A 16,782-nucleotide genomic window follows, 5' to 3' on the forward strand; every position below is an offset into this window, starting at 1 on the left:
GTTCAAAGAATGTCATAGAGTTTTTAACAGATGCATTTGCTAGTGAAGGGCTACCATCAACTATGCTATCAGATAACAGAAAACAATTTTGCCTTAAGATATATAGACATTCTTAGAAGAGAATGGCATCACCAGTCTGCACTCAGCACTATTCCACACAAAAACCAATGGTGCTATAGAACGCTTCAACAAAACAGTGAAGGAAGGAATACAATTAGCAAAAGTTAACAACCTTAATTGGAAGGCGCACATTTTCAGGAGAATTAGAAATTTTTCGTCTGACTCCATATCAAAGCACTCTGAAAACTTCATTTGAGTTTTTAAGGGGAAGAAAACCCAATTCTGAATTAGTTCCTTCATAAATGAAATGGGATTAAGGATAAAGAGGCGTGAACATCAGACAGCTCTGGAGACAACAAGAAATGATACACCAGGAGGTCAGAAAAGAAAGATATGACCAAGACAAGCCCACCAAAATTTCCAATGTTGTGGTCGGAGATTGGGTAAAGATTAAGGGCCAGATTTAGGAAGCCTAATACCGGTCGGTAACGGCGGAAATTACAGAATTTCGGCCCTTACCGACCGGTATTAGGTATTTGAGATGTAGGGGCCTAATTTAAGGATTCGGTAATTTACCGAATCGGTAATTTAAGGAATCAGTAAATTACAGAATTCTTAAATACCGATTCGGTAAATTACCGAATCCTTAATGTAGGAAGCACTCAAGTGAGTGCTTTTCACTTGTAAGGATTCGTTATTTACCACCAACTACAAGTTGGTGGTAAATATCAAAAACCTTAAAAAAAGCAATTTTGTGCTTTTTTCAACTGTGCCATGTGGCAAACATACATGCCCTTAGGGCATGTATGTGTGCCACATGGGCACCCATGCACTATACAGGGGTGTAACAGGGTGTCAATGTGACACCCTGCTACCCTTGTAAGTCTACCCCTATTACCGATTTAGTATTTACCGAATCAATAATTCTCATTCATTCTTATGGGCCTCCAGGCCCATAGGAATGAATGGGGAATACTGAATCGGTAAATACCGAATCGGTATGTACTGAATTTTACTGATTTGGTAAAATTTACCAAATTATTAGCTACATATCATTTACCGATTCTAAAATACTGAATCAGTAAAATTTGGTATTTTAGAATCAGTAAATGATATTTACCTACATCTGGCCCTTAGTCTCCGAGTAGAGGGTGAAAGACTCCATGTTTTTAAAAGCCAAGAAAGTAGTCAAACTGTTTTGGAATGCTATAAAGACTGACAATGGTAGAATATGGAATTTGGGGTGGGTTACAAAACTTAGTCACCCAATCTTTAGATAGGATGCCAACTATCAGCCAGCAGGAGGAGACTCAAGCACTGACAATCATCCTGGCAGAGGGAATGGGTTATTGAATACTGCTTACAACAAACATCCCAATAAGAGTCTCCCTTGTAGAGTATGGACACATCCTTTCAGACCACAAAAATACTTGAAAGACTATGTCCGGGATTAAAAGGGAACTTCATTGTGTATGTTAGATCCTATAAAGCGTATCTTATGCATGTGTTCACAAGACAGTGTCTGGGATTATAAAAGGTATTATCTTTTGTACCTTGTATCCTATAGGTTGTATCTTATACAAAGGTTTACTCACCTATTTGTAAAGCATTATGCTCAACCTTAAGACTACACTTTCTCTTGTTCCTTCTTGTTGTTAGTGTGGGCCATCCCTCCCTTTGTCCTCCTTTCCTCTCCCTTTAACCCTTGCATCTTGTTCGGTGATGAAAGGGGGAAGTGTAGTATCATCCATAATGGTTCCTCCCTTTGCCTATGCCCCCCCTGTCCCTTGGGACAATAGAACATTCCAACATGACATTCCAACTGTGGAGAGAGTGTTCCCCTCAGTGAAGAGCTGTACCTATTCCGTAGCTGGGGTGTTACCAATAAACCTCTCTGCAAGCACATCCTCCTCCTAGTCATTCATTTAACTTTTCTACAGTCATGTTTCCCCACCAACGTGGATGTATCAGCAACAGGCAAAGCCATTTCGCTAGAGAAACATTTCAGCAAACATCCCCGAATATCTGTCAATGCTTGTGAAAATTCTTCCAGGAAATTTGGGCCCTTGGAATCCTGCTCAAAATCAGGATATACACTGAGGGTCCAGACAAAACCCTCCTTAACATGCTGGAGAATATATCTCAGACTAAAGGGCCAGATGTAGGAGCCCAAATACCGGTCGGTAACGGCCGATTTCGGCCGTTACCGAACGGTATTTAGGAATTGGCATGTAGGGGCCCTATTTTACCGATTCGGTAAATTTACCGAATCGGTAAAATTACTGAATCGGTAAAATACCAAATCGGTATTTTTACCGATTCGGAAACTTCCTGATGTAGATGGGACTCTTCTGAGTCCCAAAGGCCTTACAGATTCGGTATTTTACCACCCAATCCAATTGGGTGGTGAAATACCGAATCCAGGTGTGCATGCACATCTGTGCATGCACACCCATGCCATGTGACAGACAGACATGCCCTTAGGGCATGTCTGTGTGCCACATGGCACACATGCCTGTATTTGGGGTGCTAGAGGGTGTCAAAGTGACACCCCCTGCACCTTTGCAGGATTCGGTATTTACCGAATTGGTAAATACCGATTCGGTAATGCCCATTGATTCCTATGGGCTTCATGGCCCATAGGAAATAATGGGCATTGCCGAATCGGTATTTACCGATTCAGTAAATACCGATTTTTACAGATTCGGTAATTCAATTACCGAATTTACCTAAATCTCCCTCCTTCTATTTTACCGATTCATAAATACCGAATCGGTAAAATTCGGTATTTATGAGTCTGTAAAATAATATACTTACCTACATCTGGCCCATAGTTCCCTCTAAAGTGCGTGCATGAGCAGGCGCACACCCTTTGATTTATCTCCGTCCAGAGATATACAAACACCGCGCACCACAAAGGATTCCTCTGCATTTGTAAAGTGCTTAATTTGAGTCTTTGTAATGTTGTCTGCATTTTTAAAGACATGTTTTTGTCTTTAAAAATGCTAATCGAGGAAGTGTAAACACCTGCAGTGTAAGGCAGTCCTGAAGCCGAAGAGAACAGCACCAGTACATGCAACCCATAGTTCAATCTGTGGAAAACCTCAGGACTGGTAGCAGTTCCCAGATATTGCCACACCTTGGAAGTTGGGGCACACATTCACCATTCAGGTATCAGCCACCAGTAACATTCCAAAGGCTGAAACTTTATAGCTAAATTAACACCATCAGGCTTGGATGCTGATCGTTTTAAAACTCACCAGCTGACAGGACTGTGTTTTTTCACTGCTGAAACTCCTCTTTAATGGATAGAAATTGTGCAGCAGGTGCACTGGTACCATGGCCTAGGTCTGAAGGTAGCCTCTGCTGGCTTCTAAATTAAAGTGTGAGTCAAAACTCCTCAGATTTTTATTGTTGCAGATGTTCATAGTTTCAAAAATAATCAGTAAAATGAATCCTCACAGTCCTCTACTTAGGTAATTCTCTTTTCACGGTCTTAGGGTTAGGTTACACAGAGGAGTACTGCATTCCTATTTCCTTATATTCAGGGTCACTGGAATTATGTGGCTGTGGAGGACTACATTATGTGGCAGGGTGATCTAAATTATGTGGCAAGAAAATGCAAATTGTGCTGCACAATGCAGCACATTTTGTGATAGTATTGCTTCCTTATTTTGGCATTTCTGTACAGGTTAACACTGTCTGTACAAAGAGATCACCTCATCAGTACCAACTTAACACCTGACTACAGCAATAAACATAAGAAGGGGGGCAGTCAACCTTTGCAAAAGGCCTTCTGCTCTGTGAAAACATGTGTCTCCGTATTTTTAGTAACTTAAGCTCAGTTTGAGCTAGAAACATAATTTATTAAAAACTGCATATTATGTAGCAGATGATGGATTAGTGGCAAAAGTGGAAACTCCACAATTATGCAGAAAATGCTGCAACAGCAAAATCACATAATTCCAGTTGCCTTGCTTATAGTCTGCCAATGCTTAAAAAAACTGCACGTACCAGATTACTTTGCAGCAGTCTTTGTAATTTTTTAATGAAGTTGATAACTATGGGATAGACTCAATGGATGTTTCTAATCACAGTTTTATAACGTTATGCACACTGGTTATCAACTTTAGAAAAGACTACCGACCTGATTTGTTCATTGGGAAAAGTTATGTCTGATGTCAAACCTCTGATCTGTTTATTATAAAAAGTTATGACAAAGGCAGTAGGCCTGGCTTGATTATTGTGAAACACATTTGTTGAAACATACAGGCCTATATTGGGGAATTGTTATACTACTGGGCTTGCGCCTTTAGGCAGGCATTTACTTACATAGAATGTCACCGTTTATCGTAGTAGGCAAGGGTTTTGGAGTTGGTGGCTGACTTGAACAAACTGTGGAGATAAAAGATTTGCACTATGACAACCCGTGTTAAGCCTTCTGATCGGGGATTTTTTCTTTTTTTTAGACAACTGCAATTTTGTATATATTTGCAACTTTATTGATGGTTGCCTTATACGAAAGTTTATTGGCCTGCCTCTACTGCAGTGATGAGCCAATGACAAAAGTTATAGACCTGATTGGTTCATAGGGAAAAGTTATTTAATATACCAAAGGGCTGTTCTATCTCTTATGAAAGGTTCTGACACAGGCAGTAGACTTAATTTATTTTTTCTGAAACATATCTGTTAAAGCCAACAGGCTTCAAGGCTGGATTGCTATTGCACCCTGTTAATGACTGCAGATGTATTTTGTTACATGCAAACTCACAGATTTGTTTTCAGGCAAGAATATTTGTGTTTATTACCCCTTTGATAAACCTTAGGGGTACATGAATTGCACTGCGATAAGTCTTCCTAGAATCTCTTCGTACGGTCTGACAGGCTCAGTTGTCTGCCAGGATCTTGTAATAAAACACATACATATCACTGCTATATATACCAGTGCTGTATATACCACTTCAGTCGCTGTGTCTCTTGTCATGTGAGTTACATCTATCTAATCACCTGTGTACAGCCACCTACAAATTAGTGCACTTCAGTGTCAACGCTTGTGGACCAGTTCTCTAGTTTTCCATTTTCTTAGTTACAGGTCCCTTTTCAGTTCTTTCCTTCTCCTCTTCTTATTTTCATGATTAAAGCATGCTACACCTCCAAAGACAGTTCTAACTGGCTGCCTGCTTGCTGCTCACATCTGCAGCGTCCAGCAACATGAACAGCCATTGCCTCTAAACCACCTGACCACTATGGAAGGATATTGTCCATAGGGTTTAGTTGTTTTTACCATTGCAAGATGGCCAACCTGTTGGTTCTAACCGTGGAAGTCAGATGGAACTATAAAACTATATAATATGTACTGTACCATTACAAGACAGCCACCATCTGCTTTGTATCATTTTGTTATTACAAGCATATATTCGCCATTTTTAGGCAATATTAGGTTTCATTTTTTCTACTTATATGGTGTTTACTTATCTTGCATATTTTTCCAAGTTTGAGCATACATTTTATTGTGGTTGTGTAAATGGATGAATGTAGAGTGAGTCAGAGATGAATGGATGCATGACTACCAGAATTCATGTGTAACGACTTATTCTGGTCCTAAACCCCACAATGAATAAGGAAGCACTTTGACTTATAAGCCAGACCTATTGATATTGCCAGTGCTTGTTATCAACCTTCAAGTGGTAGCTAGTCAATTTTCCTAGCTGGACTTCTGATCACTCGGCTGTGCACACAAGCTAGAAAGATGTGCACGCAAACATTCTGTTGCCCCACACGATGAAGAAAAATTAGAGGGATCATTGATCCCAAGCTATTATAGGCACTTCACTAAGCTTTTTCTAAAAGGCAGCTATTATTATCTGGGTAGACCTTCATGTAATACCCTCCAGCAGGCATGGTGGGAAATTAGTCACCATAGATTAGGCAGTTGTGCAGTTACCATATATGACAGACACAGCTCTCGTCCTTGGGGGAGTCAGAGGAGTGGCACTTCTGGCATTTCCAACATCGGCAAATATGCATTTTTTGGCGATTCTCTGTTATTTTCACCATCTGTTAAAAATAGGATTTTTGGTAGGCTAGGCCATGTGCCAAAGCCTGGCAGAAACCACCACTCTAGTCAGTATAAGGGAGTTACACTCCTGAAATAACCCCTGCTCACCCCCTTGGTAGCTTGGCACGAGCAGTCGGGCTTATCTTAGAGGCAGTGTGTAAAGCATTTGCACCTACTCAACAGTGATACAGTGTAAGCACTACAAAAGGACACCAGACCAGTTTAGAAAAATATCCAATATTTTTATATACTTAAGACAAGGCCAAAAACGATAAAAATCCACAATACTGTAATTAAAAATCTTCGGTTATCAAAATATGCTTGAAAAACAGTTCCTTGATGTTAATAGCTCCATCCAGGGCTATCACAGCATCAGGAGCAAACAAATCAAAACAGTTCTGGCTGACCACAGCGTCGTGGGCCAGCTATGGTAAGGGGAAGACCTGCAAACAGTACCTTTTATAAATGCAGGGCGTCGGCGACCTCTCATAGAGCTTCCGAAAGCAAGGCATCCACGGGCGTCGGTTCTGGAGGTCGGTGCACTAGTCATCGGGGCCCTTGAAGTCACACGCATTGCAGATCGAACTCTTCTCGGTTGAAGTCTGGAGCGCTGACATCGACAGGCGCCAGGTGCTACTGTGCGAGGTGCGGCGTGCGGTGGCCGCAGTGCGTGGTGCGAGCAGCAGCTCGGTGGTGGTGTCAGATGGCGGCGTCGGTGAGACCAGGAACGCGAAGTGAATGCGGGGCTCGTCGCGGTGCTGGCAGATCGCGGTACAAGCAGCGGCGTCATCGTTGCTGAAGCGCTGTTGTCTGGAGTCGATGGCGCAGGCGTCGGTAGGCCAAGGCTACTGTGTGGGTTGAGGGTGATGTGTAGTGTAACTTTACGAGCGAGGCACTCTAACCACAGTGAAAGCAGCGGCGTAGATTTTGGCGTGAAGAGTCGTCGACGGGGATACCAAGGCATCGTACTGAAGCGGTGCAGAGTGTAGTGCCCGCAGGTGGTGGGCGAGCAGCAGCTCGGTGGTGGCGTCAGCAGGCGTAGTCGGTGAGACCAGGTTCACGGGGCAGTATTGCGGCAGTGCCCTCTGCAGTGCTTTCAGGACACGAAGTCTGCAATGCCATTTAGGTAGCGTTGGGTTGCTTTTTCTTCTGTTGCAGCACACAACACACAGTCCCCAGTGCTGAGGGCAGAAGAACTTTAAGTCTTTGCTGTTCCTGAGACTTCTTGAACAGGGGGCAAGCTCTACCTCAAGCCCTTGGAGAAACTCACAAAAGTAAATTGCAGAAAGTTCAGTCCAGTCCTTTCACTGCCCTAGATAGAAGCAGCCACTGCAGGCCAACACAGCTAAGCACACAGCAAAGTGATATTCTCTCCTCACAGTGTCACCAGCTCTTCTTCTTGGCAGTCTTTGTGGTCCAAAAGAGTTCTAAAGTTTAGGGGTCTGGGCCCCAATATTTATATCCCAAAATCCTTTGATCTCTTAGGCAGAGAGTGGCTGTGCCCAGCCAGAACCAGTTCTGCCTTCTCTAGTGAGACTTCCTGGCAGGAGGTGGAGACGGCATGGGCAGAGCCAGACCAGGCCCTTGGAGATGCAAGGAACTCTCCTCCCCCTTCCCCAATTGCAGCCCAGGTCTATTCAGCCCTTTCCACTTAGACTAATGGAGCCACTCCTGCTACCCAGCCTTCTGTCATCCAAAACCCAGACAGGCAATCCACATTCCAGCAGAGGCACACGGGATGACTGAGCAAGAAAATACCTACTTTCTAAAAGTGGTATTTTCAAACACAGAATGTAAAAATCACCTTCACTAAAAGATACACCTTTAAATTCTGAGTTCAGGCAGACTAAACTTTATTTTCCTCCCTAATTCCCCGGCAAGTTATGTTTACAAGATGTTATTAACAAACTCCCCATTCTGTCCTATGGGGAACAGGTAGCCTTGCAATAGTGAAAAACGATATTGGCCGTAATTCACTATCAGGACATGCCACACACACCAGGGCATTTCCTACCTTTCACATACACTGCACCGGCCCACAGGGGTACCATGGGTCTACCTTAAGAGTGGATGACATGTAAGAAAAGGAAATGTGAGGGACTGGCAAGTGTGTGCACTGGCCAAGTCGACATGGCAGTTACCGACTGCGCGCAGATTCTGCAATGGCGGGTCTGAGTTACCTTTTCAGGGCTACTCACGTGTGTGGCACAATCAGTGCTACAGGCCCGATAGTAGCATTTGATGCACAGGCCCTGGCACACTCAGTGCACTTTACTAGGGACTAACAAGTTAATCAAATATCCAATCATGGAAACACCAATCCATAACACAATTTACCACAGGAGCACTTGCACTTTGCCACTGATCAGCAGTGAGAAAAGTGCGCAGAAACACTACGCCAGCAAAAACAGAGTCAAAGCCGGGAGATCAGAAAGCAAAAACTCAGGGGAAACACACCAAAAGATGCCAAGTCTAACACCATCCGAATCAGGTGCTTTTTGTCCTAGTGTTTTTGACCTAAAAATTAGACACAACTAGGATTGCCACCTTTCAAAGATAAAAAAATGTCAGAGTTTGTTTGTTGTTTTAAGAGCCTGCAAAGGCTATGCCCTGATACTAAAAAAGGACTTTAAACAAAGTTGTATGTCTTCATTTGTAATACGACTTTTCTGTCTTTGTTTACTTTAATCAGTAGTCAAGGATCATTGATGTAGCTGTAGAATACATTATAAGGTGGTTTCTAATTATATTTGCTGTTTAAATTATGTCCGTGCTAAAAATATTGGCTTTTCTCTCATTTTGAAATCAAAATAGCAGTGGTGCAGGTAGAAAATCAGCCAGGTGGCAACTGTAAACAAAATGGCATTGATTCACAAAGTAAACTTACACTTTTGGGTACGTTTACGACTGTTTGCTACTGGCAAATACATTTTTACTAGAACCATCTTTAAGACTGAGGAGTCACCACACATAAAAAGATAGACCAGTCCTACTTTTTATGTGCGGAGGCTCAGCATTTGTAAAAATACTACTAATAAAATACCTTGGTGAATAGCAAACAATTGTAAATTTGCACAAAGGTCCCAAAGGCCCAACATATTCAGACTGACTTGTACTCAGAACTTTAAGCACGTTTAAACAGCGTATGTGTGCTTAACGTATGCAATTTAGACAATCTGCGGGCATCAAAATGAATCATGTCTTACCAGGTACCCCAGAAACAGAACTTACTTCTGCTTCAAAGTTAAGTTTGAGTTACATTCCTCCTGCATAGCGTTGGTGACGCTCACCTGCCTGCATTTGTTTACTGTATTGTTTATCGAGCTCTACCCTGCCGTCTGTCAGCTCAGCGTGAAAGCTACACAGAGCATAAACAGGAAACGTGTGATTAGGTGGGAGTTTCTCGGAATTTCTAATCTGAACGTAAAATCCATGAGAGAAAGGAAAAGAGAAAAGCAGTGTGACTACCACGCTGAATGAAATCTAAGAGCATTGCAGGGACTCCTACAATCAGTTAAGAAGACTCCTTCCTGCCTGCGCATACGCAATGTGCGTTATAAAGTCAATAGACTTGTCCCCACTCGAAAAGATTCACGAACCAAGCTGAACTCGGGGGCCTCCTACCTCCAGCCGTACGGCACAGGGGGCGGGGCCACCCTTTAGGGGCCGCCATTCAACAGAAGGCCGCGAAAAGGGACACTAGGGGGTCCCTCCCTCGTCACATTCTAAAGCTGGGCCCCATCATTTTGTGTTATTTATCCCACTTGCTGAACTGCCTGGAATATGTGACAGCGTACATGGATGAAATTAGCTGATAGAGTTGTAAAATGGCAGCTTAGATGTTCGCTCAGCACTCCCCCGATGCTGTCAGAGACGAGAGAGAGGAGGGCCACAGTTCCGTTAGTTCCGAAAGCAGCTGGGGCTGCAGCTGGCCTCTTCGCGCTGGGCCTCAGTGGAGGATCATATATATATTAGGATTGGTGGGAGCCGGGGAGGAAGTGAGTCTGACGGGGGAGCTGCAGCCTGAACAAAAGCACAACCAGGAAGAGGCTTCTCTTCCCTGATTGGACTGGGAGATACTCGTCTCACGTGCAAGGGAGAAACAGCAGTTCGCAATCCGGCCATCTGTGCTGCGTGGTCGGCAGATGGGGGTATATTTCAGCATCCGTACTGTTTCTGAAGAAAGCACGAAGCCTGCCCAGCTGAACTGAAACATCTGCCCCCCTAATATAGAATGCAGGGTCCTGTTTCAAGAGAAGTGCCCTTGACAGCTTTTCCATTCAAAAAGCCCAAAGAGGAAAGTAAGATCTTTGAAGACAAGAAGACAAATATATTTAAAAGTTACAGGCCAGCCGTGGCTGTGATTGTGTGTCTATCGACACATCGCCCTAGGGACAGGCTTCAGTCACAGATACACACGGGAGGTTTGGGTTTTTTGTCACGGGGATGAAAAAACTATGCTATGTATTCCCTCAGGATTAGGTTCCCCCTTTATGATTATGCCATTTAATGAAGTAACTGTGCTGTACGTTTCTGTTGAAGCATCACATTAGCTAATGGAAAGAAAGAACACACAAATGTATAGCCACATTTCCTTATACACCGTTGTGCATGTATGACTATTGACCCTGGTGATTAGTCGGTAAACTTTTTGCCTTATGATGGTTTAGATGTTTTGACTTCTGCTTTTACTATTCCGTTTAATGGTCTATATTTATGTCAATATGTTTATATTTAGGAGTTTTATTTTAGTCTTAGCGAGTTTAGCCTTCACTGGGTAGGTTTTATGTAGCACTTTAGGCTTAGATGTTTAGTTTCAGGGGTTCATTTATTTGGCTTAGATTTAGAGAGTGTATATTTTCTATTCGTTGTTTAAGGTTTAAGGAGATATGGTTTGGATTTATTAGGACAGTAGATTTATGTTTAACTTTTTTTATTAGAAGTGTATGACAGATATTCAGACATTACAGTACAGGTTTAGGTTTTGAAGATGAGACCAGTCGCTTTACATGTAGGGGTGCAACTTTAGGGTTTGTAGATAGTGCCAATATTGGCCCACTCACCAGCCCTCCCGCAGCAACATGCATGTATCGTAAATAAGCAGACAAGACAACTTTTTGTTGGGATAAAGTCTCTGCAGGTTTGTTAGCATATACATATGCCAACATGGTGGGTTATCTTACAGACGATCCAAAGGCAAGCCGTGCCTCACGGCCTACCACCTGATGGATCAACTTGCATCGTGGCCTTAGCCAATCGGTGCTTAGCGGTTGTGGTGAGTGGATAGCCACTCCCACTTCCGGTGAACCTTCGGTCCACCCTCTTCCTCACGCCCCCCCCCTTCGAGGGGCGGAGCGTTCAAGTGACCCCCGGTTGTACAGGTTTCCAACCGCCCGTAGGACAGATGGGGCGCCGTCGCACCCCAGGGTCCACCGCACAGACTTCCCGGGGATATTAGGCCTCAGCACCCTTTGTGCTCCTGAAGAGGGTACCCCTGAGTACCTTTCCGCCTCTGGATCGCCCTGTAACTCGGCCACAGCCCTGGAGGTGGCGACCGTTGCAGCCAGGGCCCCCCACCAAGGCCGGCATTCCTCCTTGCTATTACTAGGGCCTCCTCCCTGTCCAGCAAAAACAGGTCCATGCATAAAGTGGACCGCTGTACCCAATCGTCCTAAAACGCCCTGTGCATTTGGCGTGTAGCACACATGTCTAATGAAGCCAAATCTTTGCCCAGTGAAATTACGCACAGACCAGACTTCCTGCGCGCAGGCTCCATCGCCTCCCCTGCCAAGCTCCCTGCCAAAGGAGCCAGGGGTGAATTGCGACCACAGAGGATTACTTGTCCCCCACTGGTTGCTAGATTGCCCTGTGAGGTCATTGTGGTCTTCCCCTGGTTCATACTTTGCCACATTGACCAGACAACTTCCTAGTACTTCCAAATAATCCCTGGAGCCCATGACGCTGGTGACACAACAGTTTTGAGGAAAAAGAGTATGGTGTCCCTCATTAGACCTGCACCGCTTTGAGAAGTGCACCTACCGATGCCCAGAAACTGATATCCACCTGTGACCCTTGATACTATACCAGTAATGATGTCATACCACCAGATAGTGTGTCACATGTTTTTGCTATAGTCCTTTTGGTGGATTCCTTGGGACCCATCTGTGTTTCTGCCAAAGCTGAGTCACCCACTTCAGCCCCCAATTCCCTAGCCCGTCCCTCAAGGACACCTTACAGCCTGATATCCCCAGTTGACTTTGTGAGGGGGGTTTGGGCCCAGGATACCCTGTCTATGATTCTACCTTATCTCCCTAACAGGCTCCAGCTAGTGTGAGCGGCTATCCCTGTCCAGGCGAGGCACACAGAGGCCATTCCCCACCTAGGGGACTATCCTGCCATGGGATAAGTGACATAGAAACGGGTGTCCATGTGTCCTGTTTTATCAAGAAAGGGGGGAATCACCTGAAGGCCAAACACTTGTCCCAGCATGGGCAATCGGAACGCCTAAACAACCTTCAATCATTGTACCAAAATATGTTGACCCCACGTTCTCCTCAGGTTATTGCACCGGAACACCCCCTGTAACTGGCAGCTACCACCACTGCCTAGCACCCTGGCTCTCGCGCAGGTGCTAATGTCTGTCTTGACTGGCTTGAGCATCCAGCACTTGGTGCATGCTTGTCCTGAATGTAATCATCTTGGTAGTGCAAGCATCTGCCTGGCCGTCGGCTTAATAAAGCCCCGGCGGAAATCACCTGCCTGTGTAAGCAGTCAAGCTACCTCCCTTGGCATCCCGACCCTATAACACCAGGCTTATCTCTTTAGGCATGTCACTAATTGTCTCCATTATGCGTAAAAGGCTAGTTGAGACCTGCTTAAACAATCTCCCTATTAGTACCCCGTGCAGAGTAACTATTAATGTCTGTGACTAGACCAGTCACCCCGATTGGGCACTCGATGGACCTGAGGCGGCTAAAACAAGCCCCCCATCCAAATGTATAAATCCAGTTGGGCAACTTGGGGCACTATTACTTACTCCCTATGTACTTCCTGGCATGGAAATACTGCCTAGGATCTCCCCACCTTAGATCCTCAATAACCACTAAGTGACTCTTGACTCAGGCCGAACGAGTACTAGCGTACCTAGCTAAGGGCCCTCCCCTGTGAGTGAACCCTTGCATTTGGTTTAAGACTGTTGTTATTACTTGCCCCCATCTTGGCCCTGCCAGTAAAACCCAGGCAAATCAATCGCAGGCCCTCCTGCTAAGCACAACCCAAACTGGGCGTAAACGTGCCAATAAGTGTCCAAGTTAATCTGGGCACCAGAATTAAACCAACCGATAAATCCAAAAGCGAAGTCACCAGTGATCTTGAACTACTCCGTGGCTGATGTAGCGGTCCTCTCTGAAAGCCCGACAGTGCTGATAATGACAAATGATGGACGGTGCCGCGCACCAGACACAACCACCCTGTAAAGTTAGAGCGCCGGTGCGCTAGCTGCTGTAAATAGCAGTGGCGGGCCATAGCCGCACCTCCAGACGTTAAAAATGGGGGGGTTAAAAGGTACCAGTTTGACAAGTGTGAACCCCGCAACTAACTGGGTGGGAACATTAGTGAGGGCCCCTCCCCCTTGTGTGACACAGGTGGATACCATGACAGAAAATTAAAATTAAATATTTTAGTGCGTCCAGGTGTATTTTCGCACAGCAAGTTGAGGAGTTCAACAATAGCTGAATTGAAGAAATCCAATAGCTTCTAACACAATTCTACTAGCTGTACTTAGTAACGTAAGCATTCCTACGAGCCCTATCAAGTGGATGCATAAGCAATTAACTATTTTGCTATACAGGAGGCTGTAACTAACGTGAATGTTTCAAGTAGCACAATAGTGTAATGCTGGGTCTTAACAAGGCAGGGGTAAAGTAAGTTTAGGTCTCTTCCCTGCAACATTCAAATTCATGTTGTAAACAAGGTCTAATGTGGTGCTACATGTGTTGTAATCATATCTAGGACCCTAATTAAATATTCCCGATTTATGCCCTTATGTGGTTATAACAAATCATACCCTTATAAAGGCATAAGAATCAAATCCATATTTAGTAATAGCCAATGCAAACCAAATATGGCAAGGTTACTTCCTTAGACTCCTAGAAAGTACAACGAGTTCTTTCAACAAACCCAACCTCCAACAACCAGGGAATTCCCCATGCTTTTGTTTTGATTCGTCCTAGAACTCCTGCGAGCACTGAAAGAAAGGCCAGTTCTTAGTGACATCTTTTATTGACGTCTTATGTCCAACCTTACGTCAAACACGGCACCTTCCAGGTATAAATATACCAGTGTTTGCCTTAAGCAACACACGGTGGTGTGGAGCAGAGCGGCTATCTACTTATCCGAAGCCCAGCTGATGCGAGTGCCGAAGGAAGCCGTCCCTCCCATTTTGACGCACTGAGAAAGGCGCTGTCTTTTTCTCCTGCTGAGAAAATCCAGCTCCAGTGTTTCCAGTCACCCTTGCGGGTGACTGGGAGATCGAGTACTGAGAGCGAGATACAAGACCTCCTTCATTCTAAAACCATGGTACGGAGCTGATTAGATCCTTAGAGAATTCTTCAGTCAGATTTTTGGCAAAAACGTACTTAACTTAAACTGCAACTCCCTTACTCCCGTCCATCGGGGTAGGCGTACTTAGAAGCACCAGTTGAGTACGTTTAGTCAAGCTTTTATCATTATATGTAACTGTATATATTTTATACCTTTTAAGTATCATATACCTTAGAAACCTTATCAATGCTTTTACAGTATTATTTCATAATACTCCTTTTACTGTACGAACTTTACTTTATAACAAGTATTGCAATTGTGGCAATTCATTTCTCTTGCATGAGAAAGAAGACTGCTCAATAAAAAACACCTTTTATTGAAAACGCCCGTCTCTCTATTACTCTGCACTCTGGTGAAACTAAGTATGCACGATTGACTGAGTAAAATAGCTACCTATTGTTTTCACACGACTCTGGAGATATACTCCTTATTCTGGGGGAGCAAAGTTGTCATGTTTATGCGGTTGTCAGAAGCTGAATCCCTTCTTGTCTAATAAGGGAAGTTCACTCCTCCCTGTTCATTCGAGAAAGTTTCTAGTGACCTCTGAGCTAGCTGGCAAACCTAAATTAAGTCTAACATATTCAATAGAGACCTAGTCGACCTCAGTCCTACGTCTAAACTATATTTTATGTTATTCCAATGCGCAGAGCCTATTGGTAAAATAGGAACTACACTACATGGCGCCCAACGTTTGGCGCCCAACGTTTGGTAAGGCGATAATCTAACACAAGATACTAGAGTAACTCAGTCATGCTTTTTCACACAGACCCCTTTTTCCTGTTAAAACTCCAATAGATGTCTGGAGTGGGTAAAAGGTTAAATATCCACCGGAACTTAGTAGGATGAGAATCCCATGTATTAGTTTACGGTATAGTCAACGTTGAAGGATACAGTGTTCCAAAATATTGTGCACCTAATCTTTGTTTCCTCAAAACTTGCTCTGCAAAACTTTCAGTCAGTAAAATGACAGAGAGTGAGGACGAAAGGGAGAGAGCGGCTTTTCCAGTTCAACTCGTAGCGGACGACACACTTGTCCGAGATAACGACCCGGATTAAATACTCATCCCAGTCAATATAAGAAAAACCATAACTATAAAACTAATAGAAAAAGGAGTATCATCAAGAGGTGGTACCGTCATATTTGTGGTAGAGGCACATGAATTTCGGCAGACAGAGGTATTCTATTCCTGGATAAATTTTCCAGCAGCACACGCTGTAACACATGAGTTCCACTACTACAAAATAGCGGAAGCTCCAACGGAATACTCTCCTTTCGAGGAAGTTGAAATTCCACTAACATACCAAGAGCACCTGCTCTTGTTTAATGGCGCCCTAAAACATCAAAATCACATTACCAGGCTCGGTCCACTAGGTAGACCAGGAGCCACATGGCCGGTTCTAGCCAGCTACACATCACATCCGGACATTGAAGCAATGTCAGACGGAGAACTTTTAGTTCAGCTAAAACAACTAATTAAAATACATAGACAATTGGTCCAATATGTCATGCGGACTTCAACAGTTCAACCTGCAATTAAAATTCCACAAAACACCCCTCAACAGGGGAACACAAACAAGATTACACCACAGAATATACAATCATGTCTTGGTAAAACACCCGCAAAACGGGAACACATTCCATTTTGGTTAGCTCGAAAAATCACTCAGATAGAGGCAGTATTTCCTGATACTACCCATCACGAAAAACACAGAATTCTGACTATCTGTCTCCCAATGGGGATCGCACCACATGTGGAGGACTGTGACACTTGGGGCACAGTCTTTGCTTCTATCTACACAAAAACACATGGTGTTCCGTCTATGGTGGTTATACCAGATGCACTAAGACAGATTCAAAATGAATATGGTCCAGAACCTGCTTTAACTCTGGGTATGAAATTACTGAAAGACTTTAAGCAGGTCTCGTCTATATTATTAGCCAACATAAAAGGAGAAGCAGCATGTGTGGCAATCCGCCAGAGATTAAAGGAGACAGATATAACAGACTAACCTTTTGAGCTTGCTAAAATAATTGAAAAATCCTATGAAGAATTAGGCAGAGA

This window comes from Lissotriton vulgaris, chromosome 10 (assembly GCF_964263255.1).
Source record: "Lissotriton vulgaris chromosome 10, aLisVul1.2, whole genome shotgun sequence".
Taxonomy (NCBI): Eukaryota; Metazoa; Chordata; class Amphibia; order Caudata; family Salamandridae; genus Lissotriton; species Lissotriton vulgaris.